At 39.6% G+C, this 17,547-nt stretch overlaps 3 non-coding genes across 3 annotated transcripts; 1 reads left to right on the top strand and 2 right to left on the bottom strand.

The window, feature by feature from the left end:
- The first annotated feature begins 11,519 nt into the window (after positions 1 to 11,519).
- trnaa-agc (transfer RNA alanine (anticodon AGC)) lies at positions 11,520 to 11,593 on the top strand. Its single transcript has one exon. It is a non-coding gene; the product is annotated as a tRNA-Ala (tRNA).
- A 4,465-nt stretch (positions 11,594 to 16,058) lies between these two features.
- Positions 16,059 to 16,132, bottom strand: trnan-guu (transfer RNA asparagine (anticodon GUU)). The gene has a single exon. It is a non-coding gene; the product is annotated as a tRNA-Asn (tRNA).
- Positions 16,133 to 17,475: 1,343 nt separating this feature from the next.
- On the bottom strand, positions 17,476 to 17,547 carry trnar-ccu (transfer RNA arginine (anticodon CCU)). The gene has a single exon. It is a non-coding gene; the product is annotated as a tRNA-Arg (tRNA).

Raw genomic sequence — 17,547 nt, 5'->3', positions numbered from 1 at the left:
GGTGGTTAGACAAGCAAAACAGCTTTGCAAATAATGTGAAGCGACATTGTTTTGTGTCTATCTGCTCACAAATTTCGCTTCATGTGCCTTAAGCTGTGCAATTTGTATGGTTGTTGGATGAGATTGGTTTCTTCAACAGCCCGGTCAATTGCCAGTGGAGAGCTTGCCATTAACACCTTCATGAAGACTCCTTTAATTGTCAAGGCACCTCCTTTGCATAGAATAGTAGCACCAACACTAAGAGAAAGGATGAGAAGTGTCTTTTATCAAGCTATTGCAGTGTTTGTTTGACTGAGGATCCTCTTGTGCTGAACTGGCCTCTGGAGAAGTGTAGTGCAGTAAAAGAGAAGGATTGTGTCACTCAAGACTGTCACAGAACAGAACAATACAATTACAATACTTTTATGAGAGTAAATATTACCGGTGAAACACAGTTTTTATAATGGTGAAAACAGGAGCACCTTCTCTGCATTTTTGACTGAAATATTTAAACGACAAGAAATACTATCACTATGCAATTCATGAATGCAATTGAGCTCCTCTAAATGTTCTAGTCTGATGAAACAATGTATAGAATTAGGTGACAATATTGGAATTAATTCAAATGCACAAGATAAAGTTTCAGCAACAAAAATGTGCTCGAAAATATTTTACAAAAAAGAAACCTTACATTCACCTTAAACAACATTCACCCTCTACGTTAGCAGAGAACAGTAGGACAGATAGTTAGTGTCACTGGACACTGCGTCACAGAGGCCAATCTCTTCTCCCTCATTATGCAGGCTTACCCACTCATGATGAACTGTCCTCCAGTGATAGTCAGTTGCCATCACCGACTCAGATTTCAGACTCAGTTCATGTACATATTATACCTTAATTGTACCTGCCACTGCATTACAATAATTTGATCAAAACACCTGCTAGACAATTATCAAATATTTCCTTTTTTCTTTTAGCAGATAAAAAAGAAGTATTTATTCCTTTCCTCTCCTACCAGTCTTTGCAAGCCACCCAGTTTTCTCTGAGCCAGTGTGAGGTATGAGGCAGTCAAGGCTAACGCAGCTGAGCACTCTAAAGAGGTGGATTAAAGGTCCAGACTCTTTGGGGACGTAAGTTGGAATCCCACTGCTGCCAAATATCTCCAACTATCTCTGTGTTAAGAAGCACTTAATTTTTTGTTGTTACATCCCTTTGATTTAAACCAATTTCATACCAATACATTTAAATAACCACACTGTTCTTACGGCATGGCTTTGTCTGGCAAAAAAATAACATGACATCTCCTTTAAAACACACATTTTCTACAGAGGGAAAAGGAGAACTCGTGCCATTCAACCTTATAGCGTGATGTCATTTTCTCACGCTAATTTTTAGATGCTTGTGATCAAATCTATGATCCTTATGAGTGCGCTCACCCTCCATAAAGGTACCACAGATATAATGTGCCACGTTTTTAGAGAATTGCTTTAAATACAGGTCAGAAGAAGGCGACAAAATGTCCGCTAGGCAGTTCAGCGATGTCAACTGTGTTCTCTGTTGTTTAGGTGTAGAGTGCCAGCCGTTACAACCAAGAACCACACAGTTTCAGGCATCAAAAAGACTTCCCCGAACCCTGATCCTGTCCTTACTCCGATGATGGCATTCAGACATTTCCTGCAACAAAGTGATGATATGGTCTTCAACAACACACGTGAAAAGCTTGTTCCCTACCCCTGCAGTCCTTCTCAAAGAAGGACCAAGTGTGCTCAGTGTTAAATGCACTGTTCATTATTAATAATAATAATAATAAACTTTACTTTATATAGCACCTTTAAAGGTGGCTTCTCAAAGCACTTTGCAGAATTAGAACAATACAATGAAAAAATACACAAGATAAGCAGGATGAGAATACACAGTTAAAGGAGACAGTACACATGCAGCCATTCAAAGTGCGCGGTACAGACACCGCGGTACAGATACCGCAGGTATGATGACACGGGGTACCGCGGTGCGTGATTGGTTGACCGACAGGGGGACTCGTGGTCCGTTGGTCTGTCGTAGAAAGACTTACTGTAAACGTCTTTACTGTGCCCGTTGTAGATATTGAATTTTACCACTGAAGGGAAATCTTAGTAGCTGCGCATAAAAAGAATAGGAGCATACTGTAATGCGTGTGAAGGCCTTAAACGATATTAATTTTGGAACGTAAACATACAGTATATAGCTGGTCTTGGTACTTTAAAGAAAAAAATACACACCAGTATTCCATTTCTCCTTAAACATTGTAAGCTTCGAAGTCTTTAACTAACGTGATACCGGAGTCAACAAGCATACTTTTAGAATTTGATTAAAAGGGAATATAATATGGAATCGCGTATCTAAAGAATTTAATAACGGTATGATTATATCCGTGTACTGCGGCAGAGCTGTGTAGGGCTGTTTCGCCTGCCTGATCATGTGAACTGTCTTGTAGCCTACTGGTCTAGGTGCGTGACTACCAACTGGCAGGTTGTGTGTTCAAATCCAGCTGGTGCTGGACTTTTCATTTTTATTTATTTATTTTTTAATCGCGTAACATAAACATATTACCGTATGCAAACTGTACTGTATACAGTATGTATATGTATATTTAATGTCTTAACTGTGCCCGTTTAATTGAATTAAAAAAAATTATTTAACACGAACATTAAGCTGTTTACATCTTCCGACTGAGAACAGTCACCCGTTGCTACCCAACGCAGAATGGTGATTGGCTGACACTATCTGACACCCCTCTGATTGGAGAAAAAAGACGTGCTGGTTTGCTATACACACTGTGCCAGGAAGAGGATTTCTTTCTATTCAAAACGTGTATTTTAAAAGTTTAAGAAGTAAAAACCTTACAGCGTACACAGATTTCTAAACTGATCAGGATTGTTATCTTTGTCTTATGCATAATAATGTTCACCGCTCTGTCCAGCAAATTAATAATAAACTTTATTTTATATAGCGTTTTAAACGAATATGTAATTAGATTGCTCATAAACCTAATCACTTGCTTTTTCTTTTTATTTAGGCTCAGATTTCAACTATAGATCGTATTATTAATAACCATAATAACAACCAACCAACAAAAACAACCATATAAACATAATGGTGGTGCTGGACCTTCCAGTTTTATTTATTTTTTAATCGCGTAACATAAACATATTACCGTATGCAAACTGTACTGTATACAATATGTATATGTATATTAAATGTCTTAACTGTGCCCGTTTAAGTATTGAATATTCATATCTAATTTTACCACTGAAGGGAAATCTTAACATAAACATACGGTATATGGCTGGTCTCGGTACTTTAAAGAAAAAAATACACACCGGTATTCCATTTCTCCCTAAACATTGTAAGCTTCGAAGTCTTTAACTAACGTGATACCGGAGTCAACAAGCATACTTTTAGAATTTGATTAAAAGGGAATATAATATGGAATCGCGTATCTCAAGAATTTAAAGACCAGACAATCGCAAACTCGTTTTCAATAAAATTATTTTATTCATTCAGCAGTTTGTGAGAGGGACATCCAGCAGGGAGAGACACACACACCGGTTTTCATTGACAAAATTGTTTTTTTTTCAATTCCTCTTGTCTAACAGGAATGTTTTGTTTGTGGACAGACTGTTAGACAAGAGGAAAAGACCGCCTCTTCCTATGAAGCATTTCGTTGATCCGATCACGAATTATTTTTCAGTCGTACGCAGCAAGGGTTGAGAATCTCCGATTCACCATCGTACTAATGGTTTCCCGGAGATTGCAAGGCAAGGCACTTTTGCCTCTGGACCCATCGAAATTTACAGACGTGGTCCACCCCCAGTAAATTTCAAAAGTCACAAGATTTCGAAACACGAGGGCGGCGTAGCGGTCGGCTCTTGCTTTCCCATCTATGCCGATGCACTGCAAGTACAACCCCCCCTCCATCTCCTGGGTGATGGGTAGCAGTTGGACATCTGGGAGAATTATTCGTCCCACTGGCATCTGTGAATTCCGCTGTGCTTCCTGGGGGGAGATAGCCGGCGGGGACAGCATCAACAGATTCCTGCGCGGTGGTGAACTGAGAGGCCGGGATGGAGTGTCCTGAGGCGGTGTGTGCTCTGCGGGGGGCAGAGCTTCCGCCAGGCATTGCAGCCTGCGCGGCGGGGAGAGGCACTTTTCAGGAGACAGCTGCTCAACTGTTTGACTGCTGGAACTCTAGCCTCCCAATCCTCCCCAGTAATGCATCATAATGCTCCCGCTGCTGCCGAAATGTCTCCATACAGGTGCTGCTTCTACAGGTTGGCACCCTGGCCAGTGGCCGAGAGCAGAGACCCACGGCCTGTGGCAAAATAACATAATTCATGTAAGAAATAAAGTCACACAGTAGTATTCATCAGTCGTGGAACAGAAGTCAAAATAAACTTTTCTTTTTTTCCGTCTTACCGCTTTCTTTTTTACTGTCCTGGTGGTAGATCGTTTCGCCCGTGCGGTGTTTTCTTGAAGAACAGGCTACGAAGAAATAATTATAATTGAATTTAAAATTCAAAACGGCAATAATACCTTGTAATATGCGCTGTAATCGCGTATTTCAGATGAAGTCTGCTGTATTTGCTTACCCTTCGCTCTTTGGAAGCTGGGGCGGCAGAAGCACCCCGTCTCTTCCCGTAAAACGCCTTGGTCTCCATACTGTACTATGGTCGCTGTAGTGCAGGTTTGCAGTTTTTTTTTTGTGATGGGAGCTCACCCAATCCCTTGGTGTCTTTTATGCGTCACACATACTGTATATCAGCGCCATATATTTCATGGATATTATGGAATATAATGGATGGATATCTTAGTTATCTTTCTAGTTCACAGGTTTGCATGCATAATTTAATTTTGAAAGCCACTGAGACATCAGGTACTACTGTTGTATTTAAGAAAAAGAAACAAAACAAAAAACATACTAACAACTGTGCCATCCTACTCCTTAGTTAATACATTTTATTATTCATAAACAGTTAACATTGTTAGCAAAATATTTTGAATTATATTTAACCCTATTTTTTCTTTAGTTTTGTATTTAACTTATTATATGATAGTCAGACTTAATGTATATTAATGTATATTTGAACAATGAAAATATATTTTTACAAGATTTTACATTAAGCACTTAAAATTAATATGGTTAATAATAGTAAACTGTAACATGCTGTAACAAGATCGGTTAAACTGCGAAGAAAATCCTTTCAGAGAAAATGTTTCAGGTGTGAAGAACATAGATCTCCAATGCAGGGTGTTCCCACACACCCTGCCCCCACTACCATTAGAATATACACAAACATTTTAGCGTTTCATTCTGAGCAGAAGACCCTCACACCTGAAGAGTGCTGGCTGTGACGAATTAAACCGGTTTTACAGGTTTCAATCACAGACCATGTGACATGGGACTCAGTAAACTACAGTAACACCGTATTTGATAACGCTTTAAAAACGCTATAAAATAATGTGACTTGGCACAGAACAAGTCACATCAAGTCAATTTAAACACAAGCTGTCTTTAGCCCTCTAAGCTGGTTCATACAGAAATGTAGAGATCCAGGCTCAGAACACACAGCTTCATTAGCGAATACATATGCAGGACAACTAGAGAAGACGTTTTACAGAGGATGGATTTTTAGAAACATCCCATCAGACATCCCATCATATTCACAACGTGAAATCTAGAAAATAATATTAAGTAACCAAAATCCGCAATATGGAAACAGAACCTGTGTAATTGTTGATAGATGATGTACTCGTAACATATTTTCAAGACGAACTACAACATTTAAAAAATGACTTGTATGTACAGTACTTGATATCTCTAATCAATCCACGGGTCCCAGCACAAAACGAAAGTAAAACGCATACCGTTTCGCGCTTCTTATTAGTTGCTCAAAAGTAATTTGACCGTATGAAATGCATAATATAAACCTAGAAACATATACATGAGCAGTACTTAAGCACTGTAGTATCGGTGTTAAGACATACCTCTCAAATACTGTAAATCAATTTAAAAATATCTCAAGACCGATTCTGGTCGTAATGAAACCATGCAAGGGAGTTTTTATGTCCGTTGCAGTTCTTTTGCAACATGAATATATTTATATCGTTATTAATTTCTTGAGATACGCGATTCCATATTATATTCCCTTTTAATCAAATTCTAAAAGTATGCTTGTTGACTCCGGTATCACGTTAGTTAAAGACTTCGAAGCTTACAATGTTTAGGGAGAAATGGAATACCGGTGTGTATTTTTCCTTGTGATATTTTAAGCTCTAGTTGAATGATAGGTGTCGCATTTTAAATCATTTTCGTAGTTAGAAATTATGAAACGCCCTGTTAAAAGCAAGGAAGTTTTTATGCCCGTTGAAGTAAAACAAAATGCCTGACAAAGTATGGCTTGGACAGATTCCAAGTGCTTGTACAAATGTGCTAAAGAAATTATACTTTGAGTATACAGCTTGTCCAAAGCCATCCATTATTAATACTATTAGTAATATCTTCAGTAAAGGCTTTGATGCATAAATATTTCTGATAAAGGTAGGTTGTGTACTTTTGTCCAACTGAGCAATCTTGCTTTCATAAAATATACCAACATTTTAATGACTGATGATTAACATGCTGTAATACACAGTTCAAAATTAAACGCTCAAATGCTGTACATGAGAGGTTAAGCTCCCCCTGGCGGTTTTACAAGGCGACGCCGGATAGTTAGTCACGTGACACACGTGAAATGCGTGAAACGCGTGATACCGTGACACGCCCACCGGGGTATGCCGCGAAATACCTCACCCATTTTGAATGGCTGCATCTGTAGATTGTGGTACTAAATACAGTAGGAGCAAAGGGGTAAAGAATAGTTAATTAAAGGCTCTTCTAAAGAAGGAGGCTCTGAGTCTGGATTTGAAGGAGTTTAGACAAGGTGACTCTCTGATATCCTTGGGGATAGAGATCCAGAGGTTGGGGGAATAACCAGAGAAGGCCCTGTCACCCGTAGAGTGTAGACGGGCTTGGGGGACAGATAGGAGACCAGAATTAGAAGAGCCAAGGTTGCGATTAGGGGAGTAGGGCAATAAGAGCTCAGACAGGTACTGAGGTGCCAAGCCATGGAGAGGCTCATAGGTGAGCATGAGGATTTTAAAGTCGACATGAAACTTGACAGGGAACCAGTGCAAGGACTACAGGATAGGAATAATGCGATCACCGACCTTGTCCAGTGCTAATTTCTCCCTTGTGGCCGCTTGTTCATTTTCGACTGTCGACTCAGAAGAAGTCCTTTATTTGACTTGATCAACACCAATCCCTAGAGGATTTCGAAAGCTGAATCAAAATAACATGTGACTCTGGGTGGACTCCAACCCACAACCTTTGAATGACTTAATTCTATTAACATCTAGAAGTCCAACACGCCCTCCATTGTGCCACAGAGCAAACACTTGTGCTAAAACATAAAACACCTGCAGAAAGCTGTAACACATGCATATCCTTTCATCCTTAAATTGAGCTCCATAAATATTGGCAGTGATTGGCCTGCTGTTTATGAATAGATACCACTGCGATTCACACCCAGGATCTTTTGTTTTTTAGTCAGGCACACTAACCAGCTAAGCCATGGCACCAAACATGCAAAATGTTATCTACAGCTTCAAACATCTGTGAGAAACAGGCAGCTTTGCAGTGTTACACCTGCTGGCTCAAAAGGTTAACCTTTTCAAAGATGAAGATCGGGAGAGGATTTCTTTGTCAATTCAATCAAACGTTTCAGAAATGCGGAAAGATTGGTGTGATTCATGCCCAGCGTGGGTTCTCGTTTGCTTACAAATATAATTAATTTCTTTCTCCAATCTACTCAACTTCAATTTTTGCTAATCTTTTGTTTAATTGCTTCCTAATGTATACTTTGCTGATTACTGCACTGTTCAATTTACCAGTTGATTTTCATTTCTTGTTTTGTAAGACAAAGAGGCTGTTCAAAACGTTACCTCACACTTCAGCCGCAGAGGCGCAGAGAGAGATACTACGACAGGTAACACCCCATGAGAAATATCATGAGCATCTGTAAAACCTCTCTACCTGCCCACTCCCCACACCGACGTGTGTGAGGAGGGTTTTAAAGGGACATTTTGAAGTGTAGAAACATTTTATCGTTCCGTAATTTTCTGTGCAGTTTGTTCCCCTTCAACTCTGCCCAACAACAGAGGTAATGTTTAATACGACAAGAGTAAAGGCACACTGCACATCTGCAAAAGACCACATCCGATTTTAGTTACAGCAACATCAGAGATTGGAAGGTACAGTAGGTAGTTTCAGATCACTTTTTTATTCAAGTTTTAAGCAACCCTGAATACCTTCTTAAGAAAAATGTGAGAATCCCAGCTAAATCCAGTACGATAGCTGCACTGATCTACAGTATAAAGTTAGAAAACTGTTTGTGCATTAAAAGAAGACACACCGCCCAGAGCTTTTCTAAAACAGGAATTACACATTTTGGAATGCCCCCTCCTTTATAAATTAAATAAAAGGTCTGAAGTCTGCTCCAAAGAAGAACTATATTCAGAGCTGCCAAAGAAGTTGAGATTTCACCAAGTGACAGGAAATATCTCATAAAACGAAGGTACAGTCATTTCCATGTTGGACAAGAGCTAAAGCCCAGTGTTCTTTAATTGAGTAATGTGAGGAAGGCATGTGCTGCAGAAGGTAGTGTGGCTGAGCGGTCTAAGGTGTTGGGTTTTAGGCTACAGTCTTTTTGGAGTCATGGGTTCAAATTCCGCTGCTGCCAGTTTCTTCTATGTTAAGACCTTGCTTCCGATGAGAATATGATCAGTTAAGAATTTATTCGACAGTCTGTCGAGAGATTGGGATATCTTTCAAGATAGTCTTTGTCAGCTCAACATCAAGGCAAAAAAAAGCTTTAATTTGTCTTCTCAACAGAAATGCTCATTGACCCTTTCAGCTTCATGCAGGGAACAACAGCTGCCGAGATAACTTTTCAGTCAGTGCGAATCGTAGTGTGCTGTCAATTCCATTTAATATTGCTTTTGGCTTGCATTCAGCTTTTTTCAGTGAAACTCGAATGCTCTGCTTTTTCACACCGAATTGTCAGCAGGAGTACAGTTTATGAAATCTTTGCACACAGCGCTCCATCAGGAATACTTTATCAAGATTAGAAGAAATTGTGGGATTCTCTGCATGCGTTCACAACGCATACCTCAAACAACAGCACCATTCAATGGGAAATTGATTCTGCTTCTTGCTGTTGTTCCTGTGGTTGCGGTAGTTATAAAGTTGAACGCTCTTCCACCTTCTGCCATAGTATTCACAGGGTCGGCTTCATCAATTGGCTCACAAAGGTCAACTGTGATTCGGCTCCGGAAAAAATCAGCAGCAGTGTCGTTATTTTGTCAGTGGGTATGGCTGTCTTTTAAAACACAAGAAAAACACGAGTTTGTGGATTTCTCCAAATAGCAACAGCAAGTTTTAAACCTGCGATAAACATTCTTCCAGTTGAATAGTTTTCCTTCAAGGAAAAGGCAGCACAACAGGGAGAGTCAATATTTAAAGACTTCAGCATCTGTATTGGATTGCTTGTATGCAGACATCGCTCAGAATCCCTAATATTATTCTCCCGAATTCAGTTGTGCAGTGCTTTAGTGGTTTCAGAGTTTCTTTTATCGACACTGCTGTAGTAGAGAAGTGACATAATCACAAACGCAACCATTTGTGCTGGCTGTTTCACTATTAAGCTTTGTTAACTATCACATGATTTTAACTAATTTAACGTCATCTTCAGGAAGGCAAGAGAGCACTGCACACTGAGCTGAAAGCTGTGTGAGCTCCTAACTGGGTGTCCTGTGCTGTTACATGCGCTCTCATATAGCTTGCCACCTTTAAAGGTGCAATATAAAATAAAGTTATTTATTATAATTATTATATAAACTCAACCCCTGCCAATGATTCGGTGTGAAGAAGCAGAACATTCAAGTTTCACAGACAGAAGCAGCACGCAAGCACAACCAACATTAAAATGGAGGGCATTAAAACTGAGTTTCTTGAGAGACTGTGAAAAAGCAATTCATTCCCTTTCATATGAAGTCAGCTGAAAACAATAAAACTACATACAATACAAACAAGAGCACATATAAAATATCAATAACATCGGCAGGGGCACATGCTATAACACAATTACACTTTATGAAAAAAGATTACACAAGGTAAATAAAGATAAGGTCCGCACAGCTTGTTCTTAAATTTCGAAAGAGTCCATAAATACCCCTTTACGTCTATTTTGAACTGTTCAAACGTAGGACTCTTCCCAGACCATTTCACTTTATCTCACATTCCTAAACGAGAATGCATCTCCTGTTTTAGAACTATTTTGGGCAGTATGGCTTATGCAACGCACCCACAGTATTCTAACCATGGACTGCAGATCTGTGCTGTAGTTCAGCTGAATTTGAGGGATCCAGCAAACGTACTGGGTTTGACTGGGATTCTGAAATTTCTCTTGCAAAGGTATTCGGGTTTGTTTGAACCTTTGATAAAAAAGTGATCTGATCTGAAACTACCCAGCTTCCAATCTCTGAGGTAGTTGTCACTAAACTCGGTCGTGATGTGGCACACATGTGCCATGTGCCTTTACTTTTGTAAAAAACTGGTATGGGGAAAAGTTTCTTAATATTTATTTTGATTAGCATGCAAGAAAATGTGATCATTACCTATGGAATTTCCCGCCAGCGTGGAGCTTGAATTCACAATCTTGAGATTGAGTGTTCAAGAGTCACAGAAGAGGTCGGCCTGGTCTTCAGTTTGCCAACCATAAGCTCCGGCAGTGCTCCTCTGTAAAGCAGATTGTTCGGATCGGTTATGTGGGATGGCACTTCGATATTAAGATCGTTTGCAGCACACGCATGGTTTCCCCCCTTCACGCAAAAAACATAGACGAAGGAAGCTCTCTTGTCTTGGGCTGCTGACTCCCGGATTTAAAGCGCTCTGGGTGCCAGCTAAGTCTCTAACAAGCACACTATAAAGACAGGAATTACACTTTGCTCACATCACGCATGGAATGGCGAGGCTACTTGTTCCAATATTATCTAGTGTCACCTCATATGGTGCCGATTCCTGGTTTTCATTTAAGAAAGAGCACTGCAAACACCGTAAACAGTGCAAAACGTGTGATGAAAGAAGTCTTTTCCCCCCTTTTGTCTAAAGCAGAACACAGCGGAGTCATGCCGAGGGTTGTGAGATCAAGATTTCAGTGGAGCACTGTCGTCTACGTCTTTAGCTACATGAGTTGGACATCCTCTTGTACACGGAAAGCAGATTGAGATCCTCTGACATGAAAAGTGCCAGATAAAAGCCATTTCTCATCCTTTCTCTTAGTGGTGGAGCTATCGCATGTAAATGAGGCAACTTGCAAGGCGAGCAGGCTCGGTGCACACCGAACGCAGATGTCTCAGAGCAGTTGAGACGTGTCCAAGTGGCTGTCAAAGGACAGCACTTTGCTGGCGCCGTGGCTTAGTTGGCTAAAGCGCCTATCTAGCAAACAGGAGATCCTGGGTCCGATTCCCAGCGGTGCCTTTCCTCCTGTCTTACTGTACAGAATGTATCCTTACGGGCAAAACCCATGCCTTTTAATCCAGGTGAATGCAAGTGTTCGTTTCCTTTCTGGAACAACCTGTATTGAAAGAAATCTATACAGCTTGCGAAAGATGAAACACAAATCTTGCTTATCAGTGAAGAAGAGGTGCTCCCAGCAGGCCAGCTAATACCAGCAAAGTTTTTTTTTCACCCTGACCCAGAGAATGGAGAAAAGTGAGGCGCCTGTGGCTCTGCAGTGTAATCAGTTTGCGTGTTCGGCGGTTCCCAGTGGGCAAAAGACGTATAATATACGTCTATTAAACGCATACCTTAGACGTCTAAATGTGGTCTACAATTCGTCTAGAATGAAATTCTAATATATGTCTAAAGTTATACGTCAATTATACGTCTATGTTTAGACGTTCATTATACATAGATGGTTGGAGTTCTATTATAAGGATAAATTTAGAGGACTATTATACATATATGGTTGGAGTTCCGGATAACTTTAGAGGACTATTATACGGATAACTTTAGAGGACTATTATACGTATATGGTTAGAGGTCTATTATACGTATAACTTTAGACGTCTATTATATGTATATGGTTAGAGGTCTATTATACGGATAACTTTAGACGTCTATTATACGTATATGGTTAGAGGTCTATTATACGGATAACATTAGAGGTCTATTATACGTATATGGGTAGAGGTCTATTATACATCAAAGATAGATTTTATAGGTGTAGAAACAAGTAAACCAAGCCAATGATTAGGTTTAGAAATGTATTCTGAAAATACACATTCACACCTGAAACATACGTATTTCAAATTATACATTGTATACAATCAATCAACAATCAACATATGGGCAATAATCATAAAAAACTAGTCTTAAACTTCAGCTACAAATTCTGGTAACATGGCAATATACAGTATAGTAATGACAAACACAAAACTAATTACATTAACACACTAACTCAAAACCACATTTTGATTCAAATATACATTTTAGAATGTACAACTTCTATATTTCCAAGAAAAAAAAATATTACAATGGAAGTTAAGACGATTTTTGTCCACTATTTGCAAACCCTGTCTAATTGTCCTAACAGTTAGAACCAAAAACCTATTATTTTCAGAGTCCAGATCTCCTGGCCCCCTGCCTTGCATATGCATTCTTCAAGTAACACATTGCGTGCTCCTTTATTTCTTTTTCTGTTGATGTAGGGTGGGACTTCAGCACCGCAGCTAGAAGAAAATTATATAATATTACTTCCCAAATAAATGATGATTAATATCTTCTTTAGTATAATCTAAAAAATGAACGGTTTACTAAGCTCAAAGCTGAAATAAATGTATAAAATTTGGCTTGCATCATAGCAGTTGAGCAATAAAGTCTGTCCTAATTAAAGAGTACCCAAAGTTTGAAAGGACAACATAGAATAAGAATAAGAGAAACGGCAAAACGATTTTGTGTCATCTTCCCCATTCACACTATTTTATGTGCCATTTTTTTGCTTATTCACGTACTATTTTAATCAAAATAATATTAAGAAAGATCTGTATGTATTCAGATAGTATTATTATTGTTCATACTTACTCGTCAAAAGAGGATTGCTGAGATATTTGCGGATATACTTCTACGTTTGAAAAATGGTGACCAACGAATACTAGCAATGCATTGTGGTATATAACCGGAAAATATGCTGGGTTCGATATTTTCTCAACGTATGCGTTTATTAATGTTGTCGATATTATGGTTGAAATTTAACATTGATAATACATGGCGGCTATGTGCCCCCTGCTATGAGCTGATGTGCAATTTTAACGGATGCAGTTAGTAAGGATCGGTCACTGTTGTATGGTATTATATATAATGACATTATGGAATAGGATGGGGACAGGCCTGGCAACACGGGGGGAGGGGGGAATGTCGCCCGTTCAGTTTTGGGCAAAAAGATTTACCTAACTTAATTTGCGCCCTAAAAAAATAGTTGTACTTTGTCAATGGTCAGACAACACTAAATGACACGAACAGTCACTCAGTCTGTTTGATGGACAGGAGGGCTATCCGTCCAGGAACTGCACATATCAGTGTCGTTATTGAGTGTCAACATTACGATCCTGTTTGCTCAGGTGGACCGATTCCTTGCAGTAGTTTATCATTATACTTAAAATCGTTATATAACTAGGACTAGTTATAGCAGTCTGTGCTTTCTGTTGGTTTTACAACATTTTTTTCTTAACGATTCAGAACGTCCATGTAGCTGCAAAAATGAACGCTGGTACTTTTCGCTCCAGGCAATACAAACCGTGAGAGTGACGAAAAATGTGAAACTGAACTTCATCGCAAATACCAGATTGCTAGTCGTTATCTTCTATCATGAAGCACTAATCAATGGCATAGCTGTGAGATTTCATTTGGGTTGCTGCACCGTACAGCTCAGTTTCAACCGAAATATCACTCCCCCCTCAGAATTTCAGACGCCCCCCTACAGATTTTTCCCCCACTGATGGGGGACGGGGTGTCCAGGAAATGGTGTATACGGCTCTCTGCACAGTGCACGAAGTAAATTATTTTGGCAGTAATTAATTTATTATATTTACTATATTTATTATACACGTGTAAATTAATTACTGCCAAAATAATTTACTTCGTGCACTGTGCAGAGTGCCGTATACTCCTAGTTGCGGCACACACGATACATACAGTAAAAAGCCTCAGGCACTGTGTTAGATTTGTATTCGACGTTATATATGCGTTTATTCATGTCGTCGATTTTACGGTTGCAATTCGACGTTGATTATACGTCGAGGCGACGTATATATACGTATAGACGTAATTTCGCCGTAAATATACGTATATTCGACGAATCAATGCCCACTGGGAATGTATCTTTGGTTGTTCTGAGATCCTTGATAGTTTCCTCAAATCCTTCAAATGAACATCCATATCAAAGCAATTATGTTTATATTTATTACAATTAAGGTACATATACAAAATATCAACGCACATTTGTATAATGCTCATTTAATGATTGTCAAGGATTGTCAAGTTCTCCAACAAATCTGTGTTCTAATTTTAAAATATTTTTGCTAAGGATACAACGGGTGTATAAATGAATTCTCCTGACAGCCAGTTGAAGATAAAATTCCACGCGTGAAAATGGTTCTCTTGAACATTGACTTAGGTACTTAATTGTTTACATGTAGTTCCACACGAGTAAAATGCACATTTCCTGCAAAGATCAAGAGGGTTTACAAAGAAATCCCATCAAGTTTAAGAAGAGATTATGGTTATAGCAGAACAATCTGAAGCACATCCCTGAGTGGGTTTGAACCACCAGCCCTTTGTTTAACAACTGCACAGAAACACACTCACGTTGCTTTTTGCCATTCGCACGTTTGTAGTTAAAATAAAATACTGACATTTTCCTGCCAGCCAGCAGTATTTCTCCTGCACTGACCATGAATAACCAATAACTTTATTTCATCTTTTGCAGGCTGTAATCTACAGAAAAGGAAGTGAATACTTGTATTAAGTTAAATCAAGCCGACGGAAATGTACTGCCGTTGTTTTTCTCCACTTTTCGTTTAAAGGAGAAAAATCACTGTCATTTTCCTGCGGTATTTCTTCTGTCCTGATAAGCAAGACTTGTATTTTATCTTTCATAAGTTGTTTGAATTTCTTGAAGTTCAGAAACAACTTGTTCCAGAAGGGAAATGAACACTTGCTTCAAAGTAAATCAAGACATATGTCTCTCTCGCTGCGTGTGCTCTTATCTGTCCATCTCTCTCTCCTCTTCTCTCTGGCAGTCTGTGCAGAGTTTCTGAAGGGGATGTAAGACCACTTGGCAAAGAAGAAAAATTCTGAGGCAGAATAAAAAAAAAAACATTATTCTCTTCTCAGTCAGATTCACAGCTTAGACACACTCAGACAGAAGCTCAACTCCGTTCTGCTCCCTATCCTCACAATCCAGAACCAGAAGATATTCAGACAATCAGTGCTGCTACATGAACAATATCAGACAGAACAGCCTGGACTCAAGTCACATCTCCCCCTTTTCTCCTTTCTCCCAGCCCTCTTAGAGACATAAAAGAGCTCGTGGTTCTCCTCTCTGTGAACTGGGCTCAGGGGTCACTGATCTGGCAGCTGTGGGCTCTGTTCCAGGGCAGAAGCAAGAGGCTTCTATTAACCCTTTCCAGGACTTCCAGCCCTTCAGTATTACTTTCTTTACTGTACTGTAAATGATATCTCCCGCCAGCCCTTCAAAGATACGTTTCCATGGGTGAATATGGTTGTCTGGGGAGTTGCGGTGTTGATCACTATTGGACTTCCCCGAGTGTTCAAGTGTTGTTCTTGGACACGGGCAAAAGACTCGCATTTTCGGTAAATATAAAGAGGGTTAAGGTTTCGGCTTTAGCGGAGGCAGTGTTTACATTGACAATAATAAGAAGAACGTCCCTGGGTGGGCTTGAACCACCAACCTTTCAGTTAACAGCTGAACGCGCTCACCGATTGCACCACAGAGACTGACAGGAAGGCTCTACTCCATTCGCACCTTTCCGGTCAAAAAATAAACATAGCTTGCATTTTCTTGCCAGTCTGCAATATTCCTTCTGCTCTGATAGCCAAGAATTAAATTTCATTTTTCACAAGCTGCATTAATTTCTTGAAAAACAAGTTGTTGCAGAAAGGAAATGCATTCATGCATTAAACTAAATCAAGCCCTGTGCGGTTGTCCAAGATGGTAGTTTCTGCACAAAAAGACAGGAAGAAATTCACAGCTGGGATGTGGAGCCAGGATCTCCAGTTAACGAGACAGGTACTTAAACCGACTCAGCCACGGTGCCGGCAGAATTCTCCTCTTTTACAGCAGCTTGGACACACCGCTCTGAGCCATTTGCGTTCAGTAAGCCCTGAGTCTGCCGGCTGAGCAAGCTGCCTCCTTTACATGGAACAGGAGCCCTGACCGTAAGAGAAATGGCTTTTATTGGGCACTTTTCATGTCCAATGCGCTTGACATCTCCCAAGGGCGACAGAGTTCATTTATGACACTTTTCCTTTCTTTCTTCTTTCTGTACTCTTTGAAGAAACTAAATGAGAAATCATCTAAGGGAAAATGTAATTTTTCATGGAGAAAACATGCACCAGGAAATGTTGTTTAGAAGAAGTGAGTTAACATGAAAAGTTACCTAATTTACCGGAGCAAATGCTCACCTAGCAAGATAAGCTTTACTACTAGAGAGAAGTAGAGTGAAAGACATGATCATTTCACGCCGTTGTGGAACAAAACACTTTTTTTTGGGAATTCTAAATCAATTAGAAATTCAGAGCGACACATAAAGGCTTTGTCTGCTTAAAAGTACTGATTTTTTAAAACTGATAAAAATGTAGAAAACACGGTTCTCACTTAGAAATTTAAGATGGGGGTGGGGTATTACTAGTAGCGGCGCTGAACTCACCATGGTACAATTCATTTACGTGACGGGCTAGTGGTTTAATGGATAACGCGGCTGATTTCGGTTTATAAGATTGTCGATTCGACTTCTACAGGGGTTGTGTGATTTAAATCAGGCTCCTCAGAAATAGATGTCCGTTATGTAAATGAACCGCACCTGAAAGCAAACGTTGGGTCTGGGTTCCTTTCTTTCCTGCATGAAATAGCAAATCGTTACAAAAAAAACCACCAACTAATGTCCAATAGTCCAATAGTTAGTAATTTAAGTAAACATGAATATACTGTAAGGTCTTGGTACATGGGAGTGGATTTCAACCACAATTAAAAAAGGGCAAATTATAATTACAGGCTTCAGACACTTTTTCATACAAAAGTGACCAAACACTCCCTAACTTTCAAAAGCAACCACATCAGCTGACCTCGACATGATTTGAACACGCAACCTTTTGATCAGGAGTCAGATACGCTACCATTGCACCACGAGGTC

Source organism: Lepisosteus platostomus, chromosome 5, assembly GCF_059453375.1.
Source record: "Lepisosteus platostomus isolate fLepPlt1 chromosome 5, fLepPlt1.hap1, whole genome shotgun sequence".
In the NCBI taxonomy this organism is placed as follows: Eukaryota; Metazoa; Chordata; class Actinopteri; order Semionotiformes; family Lepisosteidae; genus Lepisosteus; species Lepisosteus platostomus.
The sequence above is the reverse complement of the archived record's forward strand: the minus strand, read 5'-3'. Positions and strand labels throughout refer to the sequence as shown.